Raw genomic sequence first — 20,011 nt, 5'->3', positions numbered from 1 at the left:
GTGACAAAAACCTCTTCAAAGTGTTTAAAAGTAAACACGTCTCTTTGAGGACTAAGGTGTGCCTGATCCAAGCCATCGTATTTTCAATCACCTCATATTCATTCGAAAGCTGGACAATGAATAAGAAAGACTGAAGAAGACTTACTGCCTTTGAATTACAGTGTTGGCAAAGAATATTGAATATACCATGGACTGCCACAAGCAAGAACAAATTAGTCTTGGAAGATGTACAGCCAGAAAGCTCCTTAGATGCAAGGGTGGTGAGACTTCATCTCACATACTTCTGACGTATTTTCAGGAGGGCCAGCCCTTGGAGAAAGACATTATGCTTGGTAAAGCAGAAGGTCAGCAAAAAAGAATACCCCCAACCAGATGGATTGACACAGTGTCTGCAACATAGGATCTAACAAAGCAACGATTGTGAGAATGGTGCAGGACTGGGCAGTGTTTCATTCTGCTGTACATAGGGCTATGAGTTGGAATCAACTGGACGGCATCTAACATACATGCAGCCGCGTACAGATACGTATATACAAATGCCCACAACTATACCTATATATGCATGGCATGTACTCCCCCCACCTCCCACACCTATATAATATATATATCTACCTATGTAACCTCTCACAAATTTTTGGTTGCTATTACTGTTATTGGACAATTTTGTATGTTACTCTATTTACCATAAAAAAAAAAACATTGCTGTCAAGCCGATTCCGACTCATAGTGACTCTATAGGACAGAGTAGAATTGCTGCATAGAGCTTCCAAGGAGCGCCTGGTGGATTCAAACTGCAGACCTTTTGGATAGCAGCTATAGCACTTAACCAATATGCCAGCAGGGTTTCCAGTATTTACCATAAAAAAAAATAGTTGTCCTTTATCCTTGCATACCTCTCAGTGCCTTCATTTATCTTGGTCATATTGTGACAACAACAAAATGGCTAATGATAGAGAGCATGTCTTCATGTGTTTTTTAGCCACCTGAGTGTTTTCTGTGGTGAAGTGTCTGTTCATGTTCTTTGCCCATTTTTTTAACTGGATTTTTTGGTCAATATGTTTAAGTTTTCTATAAAGTTTAGAGATTAGACCCTTGTCAGATATGTCATTTACAATTTTTTTTTTTTTTGGCAGAGTGTAGATTCTCTTTTTACTCTTTTGGTAAAGTCTTTTGATGATTATAAGTATTTAATTTTTAATGTAATTTGTCTTCTGTTGTTTGTGTATTTTTAGTTATGTTTGATAGTGTATTTATGCCATAAAGTAGGTTCCCTAGGTTTTTTCCTATATTATCTTCCAGGCACTTTATAGTTTCAGGTTTAACATTTAGGTCTTTGATTCATTTTCAGTTTTTCTGTATAGTGTGAGGTATGGGTCCTGTTTCATTTTTCTGCAAATGGATACCCAGTTTTGCCAGCACCATTTGTTAAGAGACTATCTCTTCCCCATTGAATGGATTCAGACTCTTTGTCGAAGATCAGCTACACATAGATGGATGGCTTTACTTCTGGGTTCTGCTTCATTGGTCTATGCATCTGTTGCACCAGGACCAGGCTGTTCCAAGATCAGGAAGTTTGAGGCCTCCTGCTTTGTTCTTCTTAATAATGCTTTAGCTGTTTGGGGCCTCTTTGATTTCCATATAAAGTTGGAAATTCATTTTTCCATTTTGTTAAAAATGTTGAGATTTGGATAGGGATTTGTTTTATAGCTATAGATCAATTTGGGTAATATTGGCATTTTCACAAAGTTAAGTCTTCCAATTCATGAGCATGGTTTGTTTTTCCATTTAGATAGGTCTCTTTCAATTTCTTGGAGTACCTTTTTATAGTCTTCCTTGTATAAGTCTTTTACTTTCCTGGTTAGATTTATTCCTAGGTATTTTTATCTTTTGGGGGGGCGGCTATTGTAAATGGTATTGTTTCCTCGATTACCTTTTTGGATTTCTCCTTGGTAGTGTAGGAAAATATTAATAATATTTATTATTTAGTGTAGGAAAATCCAACTGGTTTATGTATGTTGATCTTGCAACTTGCCACTTTCATAAACCCTTCTGTTAGTTCCAGTAACTTTCTTGTGGAATCTCTGTGATTTTCTGTCTATAGGATAATATCTTCTTCAAATAGAGATAGTTTTACATTTTCTTTGCCAATTTGGATGCCCCTTATTTTCTTTTCTTGCCCTACTGGTCTGGCTAGGATTTCCAGTACAATATTAAATAAGAGCAGTGAAAATGGGCATCCTTGTCTCATTCCCATTCTCAAGGGGAATACTTTTGATCTCTCTCCATTGAGAATAATGTTGGCTTTTGGTTTTGTATATATACCCTTAATTATGTTGAGGAATTTCCCTTCTATTCCTATTCTGAGAGTTTTTATCAGGAAAGGGTGTTGGATTTTATCAAATGCCTTTTCTGCATCTCTTGAGATGCTCATGTGATTGTTTCTGTTTGTTGTAGGCATGTGGTGAATTACGTTGATTGATTTTCTAGTGTAGAACCACACTTGGCATTCTTGGTGGTGTTGATCTCATCTGATCATGGTGCTTTATTTTTCGATATGCTGTTGAATTCTGTTGGCTAGAATTTTGTTGAGAATTTTGGCATCTGAATTCATGAGGGATATTGGTCTGTAATTTTCTTTCATTTCTTTTTTTCTTTTTTTGGTATCTTTTCCTGGCTTTCAAATTTGGGTTATGCTAGCTTCATAGAATGAATTAGGGAGTATTCCTTCCTTTTCTACATTCTGGAATAGTTTGAGTAGAACTGGTGTCAGTTCTTCTCTCAGTGTTTGGTAGAACTTTCCAGTGAAGCCATCTGGACCATAGCTTTTTTTGTTGTTGCTGGGATTTTTTTTTTTTTTTTTCATGATGTCTTCATTTTCTTCTTTCCTTATGGATCTATTCAGATTTTCTCTCTCTGTGTTAGTTTAGGTAGATAGTGAATTTCTAGAAATTTGTCCATTTCTTCCAGGCTTTAAAATTTGTTAGAGTACAATTTTTCATTAATAATACTCTTTATCTTGGTTTGTTCTGTTGTAATGTTGCCCATTTCATTTCTTATTTTTGTTATTTACGTCTTCTCATTTTTTTCTTTGTCAATTTTGCCAGTAATTTGTCAGTTTTTCATTTTGTTGATTATTTCTATTGTTTTTTTTATTTCATTTAGTTCTGCTCTTATCTTTATTATTTCCTTTCTTTTGGTGACTATGGGCTTTTCTATTTGTCCAAGTTGTCAGGTTAAGTTATTGATTTTGAATCTTTCTTCTTTTTTGATGTGTACATTTATGGCTATAATTTTCCTCTGAGCATTGCTTTTGCTGAGTCCCAGAAGTTTGGGTATGTTGTGTCTTCACTCTCATTTGATACTAAGAATTTTTTTATTTCAATTTCTTCTAGAAGAAATTATACTTATTCCAGAAGTATAGCCAGAATGCTCCTTAGAAGCAGGGATGGTGAGGCTTCATCTCACGCACTTTGGACATGTTATCAGGAGGGACCAGTCCCTAAAGAAGGACATCATGCTTGGTAAAGTAGAGGGTCGGTGAAAGAGAGAAGGACCCTCAGAGATATGAACTGGTACACTGGCTACAACAGTAGTTTCAAACTTAGCAATGATTGTGAGGATGTCACAGGACCAGGCAGTGTTTCATTCTGTTGTATGTAGTGTTGCTATGAGTTGGAACTGACTCAAAGGCTCGCCAAAACAATAACATGACCAATAGTTTTTAAGTAAGATGTTATTAAGTGCCTATGTATTTAATTTTTTCCTCTGCTATTTCTGTTATTGAATTTCTAGTTTTATAGTGTTATAGTCAGAGAAGACGCTTTCTGTTATGTCATTATTTTTAAAAAATTTATTGAGGCTTGCTTTGTGGCCTAGAATATGGTTTATTCTGTAGAATGGTCCAAGTGCAGTGAAGAAGAATGTGTACTGTGCTGCTCTGGGTAGTGTGTTCGGTGTATGTCTATGAGGTCAAGTTGGTTGATTGTGATATTTAGATCTTCTGTATCTTTACTGAGCTTCTTTCTAGTTGTCCTGTCTGTCGTCAGAAGTGGTGTGTTACTATTATTGTAGAACGGTCTATTTCTCTTTTCAACTCTATTAGAATTTGTTTTACATATTTTGGAGCTCTGTCATTAGGTGCATAAGTATTTATTATTGTTAAGTTCTTGGTTGATTGACCCTTTAATCATTATATAATGCCCTCTTTGTCTCTTATAAAGGATTTTGACTTAAAGACTATTTTAACCAAAATTTTTATTGCTACTCCTGTTCTATTTTGGATGGTGTTTGCTTGATATATTTTTTTCCATCCTTTGATTTTTGACTTGTTGAAGTCTTTGTGTCTAAGATGTGTCTCTTGTAGCTAACATACTGATGGGTCATGTTTTTTCATCCATTCTTCCACTATCTGTCTCTTGACTGGTATATTTAATACATTTACACTTAGTGTGATAATGATAGGTATGGATTCATTGCTGTCATGTTGTTATACTTTTGTGGTGCTAACAGTTTCTTTGCTCCCCTTAATGTTCTGCTCTGGGATTTCTTTGTATATGGATTTTCTTTCCATGTCAATCATTGTTGTTTTTGTGTTTACTGAGTCTTTTTGGTTTTCTTCTTCTTTATTTTGGCGAGTAAATTTAGTACTTTTCTTTGTGGTTACCCTGAAGTTTACCTAAATCCTCTTAAAATTAGAACAGTCTGTTATATTTGAAATCGGCTTGATTTCCTCCCCATATGAAATTTTGGTAACTAAATCTTTAATCCCTTTTTTGATTTGAAGTCATTTTCATTTATAGCTTAATTGCTCTGGTTCCCTGCAGTCAGTTTTTTAGCTTTATTTTACTTTTGTGAAGTCTTTATCTGGATTGGTACTGGATGATATTGTTGTGTGTCATTATATCAGGTTGTTGTCTGATATTTTCAGTTCTCTATACAAAGGACTTGCTTTCATATTTCTTGTAAGCATGGTCTGGTTTTTACAAATTCCCTTAGTTTTTGTTTATCTGGGAATGTTTTAGTTTCACTGTCATTTCTGAAAGACAATTTTGCTGGACATATAATTCTTGGTTAGCAATTCTTTCCCTTTATATTTTATATATGCCCTTCCATTGCCTTCTTGCCTACATGGTTTCTGATGAGAAATCAGTGGTTGGTCTTATTGGTGCCACTTTGTAAGTGATATTTTTTTCACAAGATGCTCTCAGAATTCTTTCTTTGTCTTTGGTTTTGGAAAGTTTGATTATGATACGTCTTGGTGATTTTTTGGGGGGGTCTATCCTGTGGGGTTCGTTGAACTTCTTAAAGAGTAAGCTTCTTGTCTTTCATCATATTTGGGAAGTTTTCAGTCAGTGTATCTTCAAAAATTCTCTCTGTACTTTTCTTTTTTTCCTCCTCTTCTGGAATTCCTATTATATGTATATTATTCCTGTTGATGGTGTCCTGAATAACTCTTTGACTTTCTTCATTTTTCTTCATTCTTTTTTCTGACCATTCCTCAAACAAATTAGTTGAGGGATTTATCCTCTATTTCACCAATTTTATCTTCTGTTGATTCTATTCTATTTCTATGTCCTTCCATTGAGTTATCTATTTCTGATATTTTGTTGTTAATCTTCTGAATTTCCTGTTGTTTTTGTATGGTTTCTACTTGTCTATTTAGCCTGTCATTTTGTTCTTGTATTGTTTTCCTGAATTCTTCTAAGGTTATTTCTGTATTTTCCTTGATTTCTTTGAGGATCTTAAATATATGTCTTTCAAATTCTTTCTAAGGTAGTTCTATTATTGTTTCTTCCTATGGGAGGATTTCTTTCTCTTTATTTTGCTCACTTGTTTGAGCCATCTTGTCCTGTTTTTTCATGATTTGTTATTTTCTGCTGTCTCCAAGGCATTAAGATGCTATTTTGTTTATTTATGTATTTGTTGAATGATTGTACGTTTGTTGGCTTTGTCTTAATTTTTTGTTTTGTTTTGTGGGGCAGACTCACCTCCTGTTGCAAGGTGGGTGAGGCAGTGGTGGGCCAGATGAGTGTGTCAGGCTGTTTGCTGGGTATGCAGGGATCAGGAATAGGCTGGGCAGGTGTGGGTCACCACCTGTTGTCTCTCCAGTGGCATGGAGCATGTAATGATGCTCACTATATGAGCATGGTGGCAGGCACGGTGGGTGCTGCAGGTGACCAGTGGCACAGGTGCACTCACTGCCACTCACCCAGTGGGCAGGGGGTCTGGTGGGCAACAAAGGGTGTGGGAGCATTCTCTGCTGCTTGCTGGGTGGGTGGGGCAGCAAGTGGGGGGATGTGGAGGATGACAGGTGGTGCCAGAACACTTCCTGCCACTTGCTGGGTAAACAGGTCAGTGAGGGCGAGGGGTGGTAGATGAAGCTGGGTGAGGTGGTAAGTGGAGGCTTGTAATGTGGTACTCAAGTGGGCAGGGAGGCAGGGGTGGGAGGGTTTGTACTGTTAATCACCAAAAGGGCAGGTGGGGAGCGTGCTCCTCTGGTCACCAGGTGGGGGTTCCTGGGTTCTTCTCAGTTGCAGCCAGCAATCGGGACTTGGCCCTGACCAAGTGAAAGGCAGCTGGGGCTGCCTGGCATCCAGTCAGGTTGGGGTCCTCCTGCTGACACTTATGGATCTATTAGTCCGTGTGTACCACCCACCCTAATGGTCAGGGACCACCAACGGTGAGTAGTCCTGTCTCCGGATCCTGGATCCCTCTCTGCTCTGTGGACACCAGATTCCCCAGAGCTCTTGCCCTCCTTTGTGTACTTTCCCTCCTTAAACTGAGTTCATGTCCTCCTCACATTGCTTCACTCCAGTATGTCTGCACAATTTCTGTTTCTCCTATTGGGAGTTCTGTGAAGTTACCTTCTAGTGCTCCTCACCCAGGATTACTGCTGACTTTGTCTCAACATGGCCACACTGTTTCATTCCATTTCTCCTTCCAATCGGTGTTCAATCTAGTTCTTTATCCTTCCATTTGATGTTTAGGTTTCCAGGATTGTGATCTTTATGTGTTTCACTTGGTTTCTAGGGTCTTTGCCATTGAAGGATGGCATGGTGTGTCTGACTAAGCTACCATCTTGAGCTATCTCTCTTAAATAATATTTTATTGAGTTTTTGTTGAATGTTTATACAGCAAGTTAGGTTTCCACCTGACAATTTCTGCACAAACTGTTCAGTGACGTTAGCTACATTTAGAACAATGCATCAACATTCTCTTTAATTGTATTCTGTTTGTTCCACTCCCAGTTCTCTAGTTTCCCTGCCCCCTTAACTTCTCATCTTTGCTTTTGAGTAACTGTTGACCTTTTGATCTCATACTGATGGTTCTTAGGTACAGCACTGATCTTACGGGTAATATCCTTTATTTTGCATGCCGTTCTTCAACTTCACTAAAAGGTGATCTCAGGGGATATCTGCCTTCTTTCTTGAACTATAGCAACAATTTAGTTCAGGTGTTTGTGGTAATTTACTCAGAAGAGTTGGATCAAGCCCCAGGGATAAATTATGATTTGTCCAAACTCCATCATGGCAATTTAGAGATGGAGAGCTGACCAGGTTCTTTCCAATGAGAAAAGGAGTATTCTGCTGGGGTCTCTGAGGAAAATTTTCCTTCATGATTAAAGAAAGAGATTCATCTGGAGAAGGCCAACCCCTCCCCTTGCCTCCTTCCAGACTTGTGGACTGCCCTGTGTGAAGTTGTTGCCATCATCTTAATCCTGAGGGGAGTGTTTAGGGGCACAATTCACTACTCTAAATATAGAGTTGTAAAGAGTGGCCAATGCTGATGGTATTTACTATTACACTTTAAAAAAATATATAGTGGTAAAATATATATAACAAAAATTTTGCCGTTCTAACCATTTTAAGTGTGTACTTCAGTGACATTAATTATATTCACCATGTTGATTATATTCACCACTATCCGTTTCCAAAAGTTTTTAATTGCCTTAAACAAAAATTCAGTACCCCTTAAGCAATGACTCTCCATGCCACTTCTCCTTCCAGCCCTTGGTAACTACTAGTAAACTTTTGTCTCTATGCGTTTTCCTATTCTAGATATTTCATATAAGTAAGATCATATAATATTTGTCCTTCTGGGTCTTGCTTATTTCACTAACATAACGTTTCCAAAGTTTATCCATGTCGTAGTGTGTATCAGAACTCTATTTCTCATTGCAAAGATATACCACATCTTATTTTCTATTCATCTGTTGATGGACATTTGGGTTGTTTCCGTCTTTTGAGTACTGTTAATAATGCTTCAATAAACATCAGTGTTTATTTGAGTCATTCTTTTCAAGTCTTTTAAATATACCTAGGATTGAACTGTTGGGTCATATGGTAATTCTAAGTTTAACTTTTTGAGAAACCTCTTAACTGTTTTCCACAGTGGCCACAACATTTTATATTTCTACCAGCAATGACTGAGGGTTCCAATTTCTCCACAACCTTGATAACATTTGTTATTTGTGTGTGTGTTTAAATATATGTATATAAACCATCCTATGATGTGAAGTGGTATCTCATTGTGTTTTTAATTTGCATTTCCTTAATGACCACTGACTTTGAGCATCTTTTTATGTGCTTATTTGTCATTTGTATATCTTCTCTGGAAACATGTCTATTCAAGTCCTTTGTCCATTTTTTGAATGGGTTGTTTATCTTTTTGCTGTTGAGTTATAGGAGATCATTATATATCCTGCAGAGTGAACTCTTTTCCAATATATGATTACCAAATATCTTCTCCCATTTCATGGTTGTCTCCTCACTTTCTTGATAAAGTTGTTGGATGCACAAATTTTAAAATTTTGCTCAAGTCCAATTTATCTATTTTGTCTTTTGTTGTTCATGCTTTTGGTGTTGTATCTAAGAATCCATTGTTAAAAACAAGGTCTTGAAGTTTTACCTCTATGTTTTTCTAAGAGTTCTGTGGTTGTAGTTATTATGTTTAGGTCACTGATTGATTTTGAGTTAATTTTCATATGTGGTGTGAGGTATGGGTTCAACTTGTTTCTTTTGCATGTGAAGGTCCAGTTGTCTCAGCACCATATATTAAAGACATGATTCTTTCCTCATTGAATGGACTCGGCACCTTGCTGAGAACAAAGTTGTCATAGATGTATGGGTTTATTTCTGGACTCTCAATTCCATTTCATTGGTCTATATTTCTATCCTTGTACCAGTACCAGGCTCTCTTGATCATTGTAGCTTTACAGTATGCTTTGAAAATAGAAACTGTGAGTCCTCCTACTTTGTTATTCTTTTACAAGGTTGCTTTGGCCTTCCAGGTTCCCTTGCAATTCCATGTGAATTTTAGGATTGGCTTTTCCATTTCTGCAAAAAAGGTTGTTGCAATTTTGAAAAAGATTGCTTTGAATTTGTAGATTGCTTTGGGTAGTATTGACGTCTTAAAAATGTTAAGTCTTCTAATCCATGAATATGGAATGTTCTTCCATTTATTTAGGTCTTATTTAATTTCATCTTTTATTTCTTTTTTCTCGCCTATTTTCTCTTGCTAGATATTCCAGTACAGTGTTGAATAGCAGCTGTGAAAGTGAGTGTGTTAGTTATCTAGTGCTGCTATAACAGAAATACCACAAATGGACAGCTTTAACAGAGAGAAGTTTATTCTTTCACAGTCCAGTAAGCTAGAAGTTCGAATTTAGGGCACTGGCTCTAGGGGAAGTCTTTCTCTGTTGGCTCTGGAGGAAGGTCCTCATCTTCAGCCTTCCCTTGGTCTGGGAGCATCTCAGCACAGGAACCTCAGGTCCAAAGGATGTGCTCTGCTCCTGGCACTGCTTTCTTGGTGATATGAAGTCCCGAACTCTCTGCTTGCTTCCCTTTCCTTTTATTTCTTGTAAAACAAAAGGCGGTGCAGGCCAAACCACAAAAAACTCCTTTTACATTGGATCAGGGATGCGACCTGGGTAAGGGTGGTGTTACAATCCCACCCTAATCCTCTTTACCATAAAATTACAATCACAGAATGGAGGACAACCACATAATACAGGGAATTATGGCTCTGTCATATTGATACACACATTTTTGCAGGGACAGAATTCAGTTCAGGACAGTGAGCATCCTTGTCTTTTTCCTGATCTTGTCTTTCACCATGGGTACAGTGTTAGCTGTGGGTTTTCCATAAATGCCTTTTATCATATTTAGGAATTCCCCTTCTATTCCTAGTGTTTCTAATCATGAGAAAGTGTTGGATTTTATTAAATTCCTTTTCTGCAACAATTAAAATGAGCATACGATTCTTTTCCCTTGTTCCATTAATATGTTTTATTACATCTACTGACTTTTCTTCTGTTGAAACATCCTTACATTCCTGGGATATTCTACTTGGGGATGGTGTATGGTCCTGTTAATATGCTGTTGGATTCACTTTGCTAGTATTTTGTTGAGAATTTTTACATCTATGTTCATAAGGGATATTAGTTTGTAGTTTTCTTGTTTTGTCTTTGTTTAGTTTTGATATAATGCTTGTCTCATAGAATGAATTAAGAATGTTCCATACTCTTCTATTTTTTTAAAAGAGTTTGGGAAGAATTGATATTAAATCTTCTTTACATGTTTGGTAGAACTCATCAGTGAAGCCATCCTGTTCTGGATTTTTCTTTATTGGAAAGTTTTTAGTTACTTATTCGGTCTCTTCACTTGCTATAGATCTGTTGAAATTTTGTATTTCTTCTTGAGTCAATTTAGGTAGTTTGTGTGTTTCTAAAATTTATACATTTTATCAAGGTTATTTAATTTGTCGGCTTAAAACTGTTCATAGTATTCTCTTATAATCTTTTTTATTTCTGTTGGGTCGGTGATGATGTTCTAACTTATATTTCTGATTTTAGTTATTTGAATCTTTTCTCTTTTTTTCCTTGTCAGTGTAGCAAAAGGTTTGTTGACTATATCGATCTTTTCAAAGAATCAGTTTTTGGTTTTGTTGATGCAATCTTCTTTTTATGTGAGATAATGAACTTCTACTTAAGCCACTTTTAGTTAGGTATTCTGTAACTTAAAACTGAAAAAACATCATAACTAGACAGCAGGCTAATTAAGTATGGTCATTTCTCAGATACACATCATAATCAAGTGCTGAGAGTCTTGAAATTGCCTCCCCCACTCTAAGTAGTGTCCCATTTTCTGTTTTCCCTTCACCTTATCACTCGTGTGTCAGACATAGTCATGTGCTTTTAACATACTGGATCTCTAATCCTCATAAAAATGTAGGTATTATTATTTCTATTTTGCAGAAACTAAAGAGGTCAACGATATGACCAAGGTGCATATTTGGCCCATGTAAGACCCAAATTTATGCCTAAATTTATCTTAGTCCACATAGTCCATGGCATGTACTCCTGCCACTCTCCCAGGTTAACCCACTTACACTTTGCTTTCAGGAAGGACACTTGGTAATACAGCATGTCAGGCTCCATTTTTGTTCCAGGAAATGATAGTTACTGGAATAAAAAGCAAAGTAACCAGGAGAGTCACCCTTGATTATATTGTCCAAGACATGGTCAATAAGTTATTCTGCACCAATTGCCTTACACTGACCATTCCCGAGTCCTTGTCACTCATTCCTTACAGAGTAAGGAGGTGGCTGACTTAGCAGAGGATGTGGATGGAGAATTGAAAACAGCCTTGGACTCCATATTCCCAGGTTATTTGTAAAAATGAAATATTCCCTTTTTTTTTTTAATGTACTTAATGGAAGAATGAGGGAATGACTGAAACCAAGAAGCTGTGCAGTATTACTTCTATGAAAGGCAGCTGGGACAATCTGGCAGTATTCTTCAATGAAAGAAATAGTGATTTCATGCTGAGCATATGCCATAAACAGACAGAATTAATAGAACCAAATCTTGTCTTATTTTGAAACCTATATTAGAAGCTACAATCATCTGCCTAGTTACCCAGTGCTTGGGATGTTAGCTTGAAATATTTTAGATGACAAGAATAAATTGGACTCCCTCCACTCTTTGCTTATTCACTGCACTTTGTGTTTTATTAAGTCTAATTTGAAGGATATCTGAAACTGTTTCTTTCTGTTCTTCATTGACCCTCCCAACCTACTCTATAATTCTTTTCCTTGATTAAGCCATACCCCCTGAGGATCTAATTGGAAAAGAGAGGGAGCAGAAACTCAGAATGGTGACATTAGCTGGAAAATAACTGCAGGATAACTTTCTCTGCAGAGCCATGAAACTGACTTGTAGACTAGGTTACCCTCTGGGTCAGGAGTTATCTACAGGCTAGAGGGCCCATGTGTTGGTTAACTCCCAAATTAATGAGTCATTTGCATTTGACAGTAATGATCCTACTTAGATAAAAATTATTTTCAGGAGCGAGAAACAAAAGTTTGTAGAGGCTTCCAGGGAAGGAACAAGTGGCTTAGAGAGCGGACTCTGAAGCCAGTCTCTGGAATCACATCCTCACCCAAGCCCTGCCTGGTCTCTACAACCTTCTGAATAAATACATAAAACAGGAAAGGCTTCAGGCAAAATCCTGAAAGAAGTTATTCTTTTTTTTCTTCTCTATTAAGTGTACTGATACCCATTAAGTAGTCCTCCTTGCTGATGTCTGGCTTTCTCCACCTACTAGGGGTTATTTCCTCCAACTTTCAGTCTACCCAGCCTCACTAGCCCCCTTCTACTAGAATTCAAGCTTCTGTTAGAAGAAATGAGCTAATTAGGCAATACTTTCAGAGCCAGAGCTGTCATGCTGGGTAATGGCCTCTTTAGTTCTCCAAGCTCCTCAATGAGCACCTGCACTGTTCTAGATGCTGGGCAGGCAGCTGCTTCTGTGCCAAGCACAGCTCAAAGCTTGACACCTGCATTGTTTTATTCAACCCCCACAACAATGGAAGAAGCAAGTTCTATTATTATCCCCATGTCACATGAGAGCGACAACACAGAAAGGTTAATTAACTTGTCCAGAATCATACAGAAGGAAGCCCAAAGTCAGAATGTGAGTTAAGACTCTGACTTTTTGTCATCTCTCCTACCCACGTACTTTTTTTTTTTTCCAGGGGTGGGGTATTTTAAAGCAATCTGAGTGAAGACATTATATTATTTCACCTATTTCCCAGTGCATCTATAACAGATAAGAACTTTAAAAGAAAACATAACCATAATCCATTATTATCCTTAAAAAAATTAATAATATGTCTTCAATATCATCTAATACCTAGTCCAGAATTGTTTTTAATGGCTGCATAAAACACACAGATAAGCTGTGATTTATTTAATAATTTCAAAATTGTTAAATAAATTATTATTTTGTTTCTAATTTTGGGCTATTATAAACATCACTGTTATGACTGTCCTTGAAACTAAATCTTGGCACATTTTTTCAGCATTTTTTCTCGTGATGATTTCCTAGAAGTGAAACTACTATTGTAAAGGTTATGCTTGTTTTAAAAGATCTGTGATGTATAACTGCTAGATTTTTTTTCCAGAAAGATGCCATCGATTGGCCATTTGAATGCCTTTTTTTTTCTGCATCTCCCCAACACTTTATTAGTTGTTTACTTGGCCAATATAACAGGTGAAAATGGAATTGCTTTGAGCTTGCATTTCTTTGCTAACTGTGGGCAGGGTATAACATGCTCACTGGCCATCTGCATTTCTTCTATGGTAAATTGCCTGCTTGCTTATTTTGCCTATTTTGAAAGAAGTGCTTATCTTTTTCTTGAATTTTAAGGACTGTTTTATATTAAGATGTTAATCCTTTGTTTATAGTATTAAAAAAAGAAAAAAAAACCCACTGCGGTTATGTCAATTCTGACTCATAGGGACCCTATAGGACAGAGTAGAACTGCCCCAAAGGATTCCCAAGGAGTGACTGGTTAATTTGAACTGCTGAACTGCCAGCCTTTTGGTTAACAGCTGTATCTCTTAACCACTGTGCCACCAGGACTCCTGTTTATAGAATAGGTTGCAAATATTTTCCCAATTTGTTTCTAAAATTTTGATTTCCTTTTTAAGTTAAGGCATTCATGACTTCTAATTGTTTTCTTTATGTTGCTCTAGGGTCATTTTTATAAATACGTTACCCACTGAACCCAACTCAAAAGCCAAGATTACACAGTCACATAAGTTTTAGTCTTTTTTTTTTTTTTTACATTTTCATCTTTATTTTATTTTGGACTGTTGAATGTAGGAGATCTTTATAACTTACTAATTAAGTGTAAGTAACATGACATTATTGTTTTTTATATTTTTATCCAGTTTTCCAAGATGATATATATACGTGACGGGGGTATACACACACACACACGCACCCCTCCCCTTTGTCATGTTTATTATTGAGCAGTTTTTTGTTTTTTTTTTCATTTTCTTCTTTGTTACCCATCTGGTCAACGGTAGGAAACCCTGGTGGTGTAGCAGTTAAGTGCTACGGCTGCTAACCAAGGGTCGGCAGTTTGAATCCACCAGGCGCTCCTTGGAAACCCCATGGGGCAGTTCTACTCTGTCTTATAGGGTCGCTATGAGTCGGAATCGACTCGATGGCACTGGGTTTGGCTTTTGGTTAGTCAACAGTCGGTCCCTGGGTGGTACAAACTGTTTGCATTTGACTACTAACCCAAAGGTTGGCTGTTTGAATCCACCTAGTGTTTTTTTTTTTTTAGTGGCACAGTGGAAGAAAAGCCCTGATGATTCGTTTCCGTAAAGATTACAGCCAAGAAAACCCTATGGAGTAGTTTTACTCTGCACATTTAGGCTTGTCATGAGTCGAATCGACTTGATAGCAACAACAACAAAAAGTAAACAATAATTATTAATCCCTTGCTCTATTCCACGCACTATAATAGGTGTTGAGGGAATCTTTGTGAACAACACAGAAAAAGGCCTTTCCAATTTTGAGTTAATACTGCAGTAGAGAGGGTGTTGCAGACAATTAAAAAATAAACAGATATACAAAGCAATTTTAGTGCTATGAAGAAAATAAAGCAAGGGAAGAGGATAAGAGAGTAAGGATAGGCAGAATTACTTTTGGAAAGTCAAAGGAAGTTTCTCTGAGGGGATGACACTTGGTCAGAGACCTTGATTAGTCTGCTATCTGTCTATTTTTTTGATCTTTTCCAGAAAATAAGCTCTTGGATTTATTTATCAATTATATTAGCTTTCCAGTTTCTGGTTCATTAATTCCCATTTGTATGTTTAGTTGTTCTTTTACAGCTTCTGAAGCGGATTCAGGGGATTCTGGAAAGTGTCTGTGTTCATTACCACCAAATAAGGGATCCTTCAAAATTCTATCCCGCGGTCAGGCTGGTAGGGATTATTCCTTTGCCCTGGTGAAGCCAATTTTTCATGTCAGGCTCAGGAAAAAGCAAGTTAAAACAGTGGTGGTAGTCTGTACTCTCACAAAATTCTGCCATGGACCTTAATGAGAAGATTAACAAGCCATTGTTTACGTGGTTGCTTTTTACTCTAAAAATTCCCTGGAAAGAAAAGAGTAGATTTCTTTGTGCCGATAGTTTCCAGGGATCCAGCAGTCAGATAATTGTAAGGAAGAAAGGAACATTCTTTGACCCTGAAGGTTGTACTCTTATGTGTTTGGGACTCACTAGAGACTTTGCAGCTTTTATGTAGTCTGAAGCAACAATCTATCTACAAGAAAGTGTTTTTTTTTAATGCTAATTTCAAATTCAGGATTCATACTACTAAAATGGAACAGAGAAGAATAACTTGTTGTGAAATGGCATGAGTTCTATCTGAAGCTGGAAAATTCATTGAAGTTCTGGCTACCAGGCTAGGATATTCCATTTACTCAATTTGTCGTTCATGTTCACAGAAAATTCATTTGTCCATTTTATTATTCAGAGAGATTTTTAAACTGCATACCACCTGTTCAAAAGCTGACAAACAGTAGAGAGACCATGTATGAAAGATAGAAAGTACCATATTTCACAGAAAAATAATCACAGACACCCCCAAAAATCCCTTGTCAGACAGCTATAATGAGCCCAAACAAATCAGAGTCCAGCAGACTAGGAACTTCAATTGCAGTAGAATAGGGGTTTCACTCGTTTTCATCAGCAGCAGAGAGGTTGGCTGTCTGCATATTGATAAATAACTTAATCATTTATGTTCAAGCTTATACTAGGTTGCTAATGGCAGAGGCAAATGAAAATCTCAAGTCCACATCTCAGCGGCAAGGGGAATGACCCAAGACATACAGTATGATCAAGCATTTGGACTGTGTGGGAGCAGCTTGTAGAAAGATATCATTAAAAGGTTCTAATTCTCCCCAATCCTCTATGCTGAGGTTTCTGAAAGTATGTTTTCTGAAGCACAAATCTACACAGAAAGAGAAAAAGAGAGCACTGGTTTTGGAAGCACTGTTTATTGTCATCCCCTTCTTAGACATCCACCATGCACATCTTCATAATAAAGACTTAAAAAAAAAAAATCCAACAATAAAAAAAGAAAACCTGTCTAATTTATTTCACATTACGTTTCTCACAAAATGTTAAAAAATTAGTATTTGATGAAATACACATAAAACATTCTCCCGCCTCATTTTGTTGAATAGAAACCCTTAGTTAATTTATAGTACATTTCCTGACAGTTACCTTGTTAACCTGGTGTCATGAGCTTACCTTGGCTCTTTTAAATCATTACAGAAAAGAATTCTGTCCTGATCAATTGTTCTATTTTATATCCATCATCTGAAGCTACTACCGCCACAGTTCTTAAACTCCTTCCACACATCTGACATCTCTTCACGTACTTAATTGGTTTTGAAATGATGATTTTCTTCTTCTGAGACAAGAATATTCTGGATTTAACAGAAGCGAATCTTTAAGCACACAGTACTTACATCGATCCATAATGTAAGATCTGGTTTGAGGAGATCATAAAAATACACTCAAACCCAGTTTACTGTATCAGTGTTTTAAATTGATTTCTCCTTGGTGTAGTCTGCTTTAGGGCTAGTAGAAAACTCAAGGCGAACTAGTCCAAATGTTACTAAATGTTATTAAAGTAACTGCCTGGCTCCATGTCACTCATCTACACATTTCTGTGGCCACATTTTCCACTTGCAAGTTCAATTGTGCTTCAGGTGGCTCCCAACCCCTGGCTGCACATTAAAGTCAATGTGAGAAACTTGAACAAACAAAAATAATGCCTGACCACCAGTTAAATCAGAATCTCTGGGAGGTGGAGACTGAAAATGTTGTTTTCCTTTCTAAAGTTCTCTCGGTGATTTTTAACATGCAGCCAAAGTTGAAAACCTTTGACCTAGAGGATCAGCTTAATACTTAATCAGAGGGAATTAACAACCCCCCCCAAAAAAAAAAAAATTTTTTTTTTTTTTTAAATGCAGTGTTTTATGGAATTTACACCCAATCTGCTTTTGCTCTATGTCCAAGTTCTGGTACTTTCCCTTCTGCTTTATTTCTGTGGCTCAGGTCATACTTTCTGCCCCCAACCCAGTTCCTCAGACCTGACACTCTACAATGTTAATCTCCCTAGAACCCAACCTATTCTCAGCTGGATTATTGTCTTGTCTTTCAGTTTTTCTAAACCCACTGCACCCACTGCTGTCAAGTCGATTCCGACTCACAGAGACCCTATAGGAAAGTGAAATTTTGTGCAGGGCTGCCACTAACGGAACTTGTTCTGCTCTTCCTGTCCATGCCTCTCTACAACAACAGTGATGAGGGAAGGAAGGAGACCCTTCCCACAGAAATTTATACCGGTGGCCTTGCCAAGGATGCTTGCCATGTTTTAGTCATCTTTGTATCTGCATATTTACTATAGTTTTTTTTTATGTTTTAGATAATTACAAAAGATTTTGAGCCAATGAGTGATTTAATAGTAGATTATTCTTCTTTTGTGAAGAAATTGAACAATAATTGAAATAGCTGTTGGAATCATGACAGGAATGTAGGGTCTAGTCCTGCCACTGCCATTAATTAGTTCTAAGTTTTTTGAAAACCATTAGCCTAAGCTCTATGTTTGAAATTCCTCATCTGTTAAATGGGAATAATACAAGCCATGCACAAGACTTGGGGTAAAATGAAGTAGCTGGTATGTACTGTGTTGAAAAGTTATGAGTACTATATTGATGTTGCTGCTGTTAGCTGCCACGGAGTCAGCCCCAACTCATGGGGATCCCATGCACAATGGAAAAAAACACTGCCCAGTGCTATGTCATTCCTATCATTGGTTGGGATCAGACAATTGTGATCCATAGGGGTTTCATTGGCTGGTTTTTGGAAGTAGATCTCCAGGCCTTTCCTCCTAGTTTATCTTAGTTTGGAAGCTCTGCCGAAATTTGTTCAACTACATAGCTTCACACAAGCCTCCACTGGCAGGTGAGTGGTGGCTGCCCATGAGGTGTTGTTGCTATTGCTGTTAGGTGCCGTCAAGTCAGTTCCGACTCATAGCGACCCTATGCACAACAGAACAAAACACTGCCCTCTCCTGAGCCATCCTTACAATCGTTGTTATGCTTGAGCTCATTGTTGCAGCCACTGTGTCAGTCCACCTCATTGAGGGTATTCCTCTTTTCTGCTGACTCTGTACTCTGCCAAGCATGATGCCCTTCTCCAGGGACTGATCCCTCCTGACAATATGGCCAAAATATATAAGACGCAGTTTCGCCATCCTTGCTTCTAAGGAGTATTCTGGTTGTACTTCTTCTAAGACAGATATGTTTGTTCTTTTGGCAGTCCATGGTATATTTAATATTCTTCGCCAACACCACAATTCAAAGGCGTCAACTCTTCTTCAGTCTTCCTTATTCATTGTCCAGCTTTCACATGTGTATGATGTGATTGAAAATACCATGCCTTGGGTCAGGCGCACCTTAGTCTTCAGGGTGACATCTTTGCTCTTCAACACTTTGAAGAGGTCCTTGGCAGCATATTTGCCCAATGCAATGCGTCTTTTGATTTCTTGACTGCTGCTTCCATGGCTTTTGACTGTGGATCCAAGTAAAATGAAATCCTTGACAGCTTGAATCTTTAACCATTTATCATGATGTTGCTCTTTGGTCCAGTTGTGAGGATTTTTGTTTTCCTTATGTTGAGGTGTAATCCATACCGAAGGCTGTGGTCCTTGATCTTCATTAGTAAGTGCTTCAAGTCCTCTTCACTTTCAGCAAGCAAGGTTGTGTCATCTGCATAATGCAGGTTGTTAATGAGTCTTCCACCAATCCTGATGCCCCGTTCTTCTTCATATAGTCCAGCATCTCGGATTATTTGTTCAGCATACAGATTAAATAGGTATGGTGAAAGAATACAACCCTGACACACACCTTTTCTGACTTTAAACCAATCAGTATCCCCTTGTTCTGTCCAAACAACTGCCTCTTGATCTATGTAAAGTTTCCTCATGAGCACAATTAAGTGTTCTGGAATCCCCATTCTTCCCAGTGTTATCCATAGTTTGTTATGATTCACACAGTCGAATGTCTTTGCATAGTCAATAAAACACAGGTAAACATCCTTCTGGTATTCTCTACTTTCAGCCAGGATCCATCGGACATCAGCAGTGATATCCCTGGTTCCATGCCCTCTTCTGAAACCGGCCTGAATTTCTGGCAGTTCCCTGTCGATATACTGCTGCAGCTGTTTTTGTTCAGCAAAGTTTTGCTTGTGTGTGATATTAATGATATTGTTCTATAATTTCCACATTTGGTTGGATCACCTTTCTTGGGAATAGGCATAAATACGGATATCTTACAGTCAGTTGGCCAGGAGGTGTCTTCCATATTTCTTGGCATAGACGAGGGAGCACCTCCAGCACTGCATCTGTTTGTTGAAACATCTGAATTGATATTCCATCAATTCCTGGAGCCTTGTTTTTCGTGAATGCCCTCAGAGCAGCTTGGACTTCTCCCTTCAGTACCGTTGGTTGCCGATTATATGCCACCTCTTGAAATGGTTGAATATCGACTAATTTTTTTTGGTATAATGACTCTGTTTACTCCTTCCATCTTCTTTTGATGCTTCCTGCGTCGTTTAATACTTTCCCCATGGAATCCTTCACTAT

Source organism: Elephas maximus, chromosome 22, assembly GCF_024166365.1.
Source record: "Elephas maximus indicus isolate mEleMax1 chromosome 22, mEleMax1 primary haplotype, whole genome shotgun sequence".
In the NCBI taxonomy this organism is placed as follows: domain Eukaryota; kingdom Metazoa; phylum Chordata; class Mammalia; order Proboscidea; family Elephantidae; genus Elephas; species Elephas maximus.
This window is presented reverse-complemented; position numbering follows the sequence as displayed.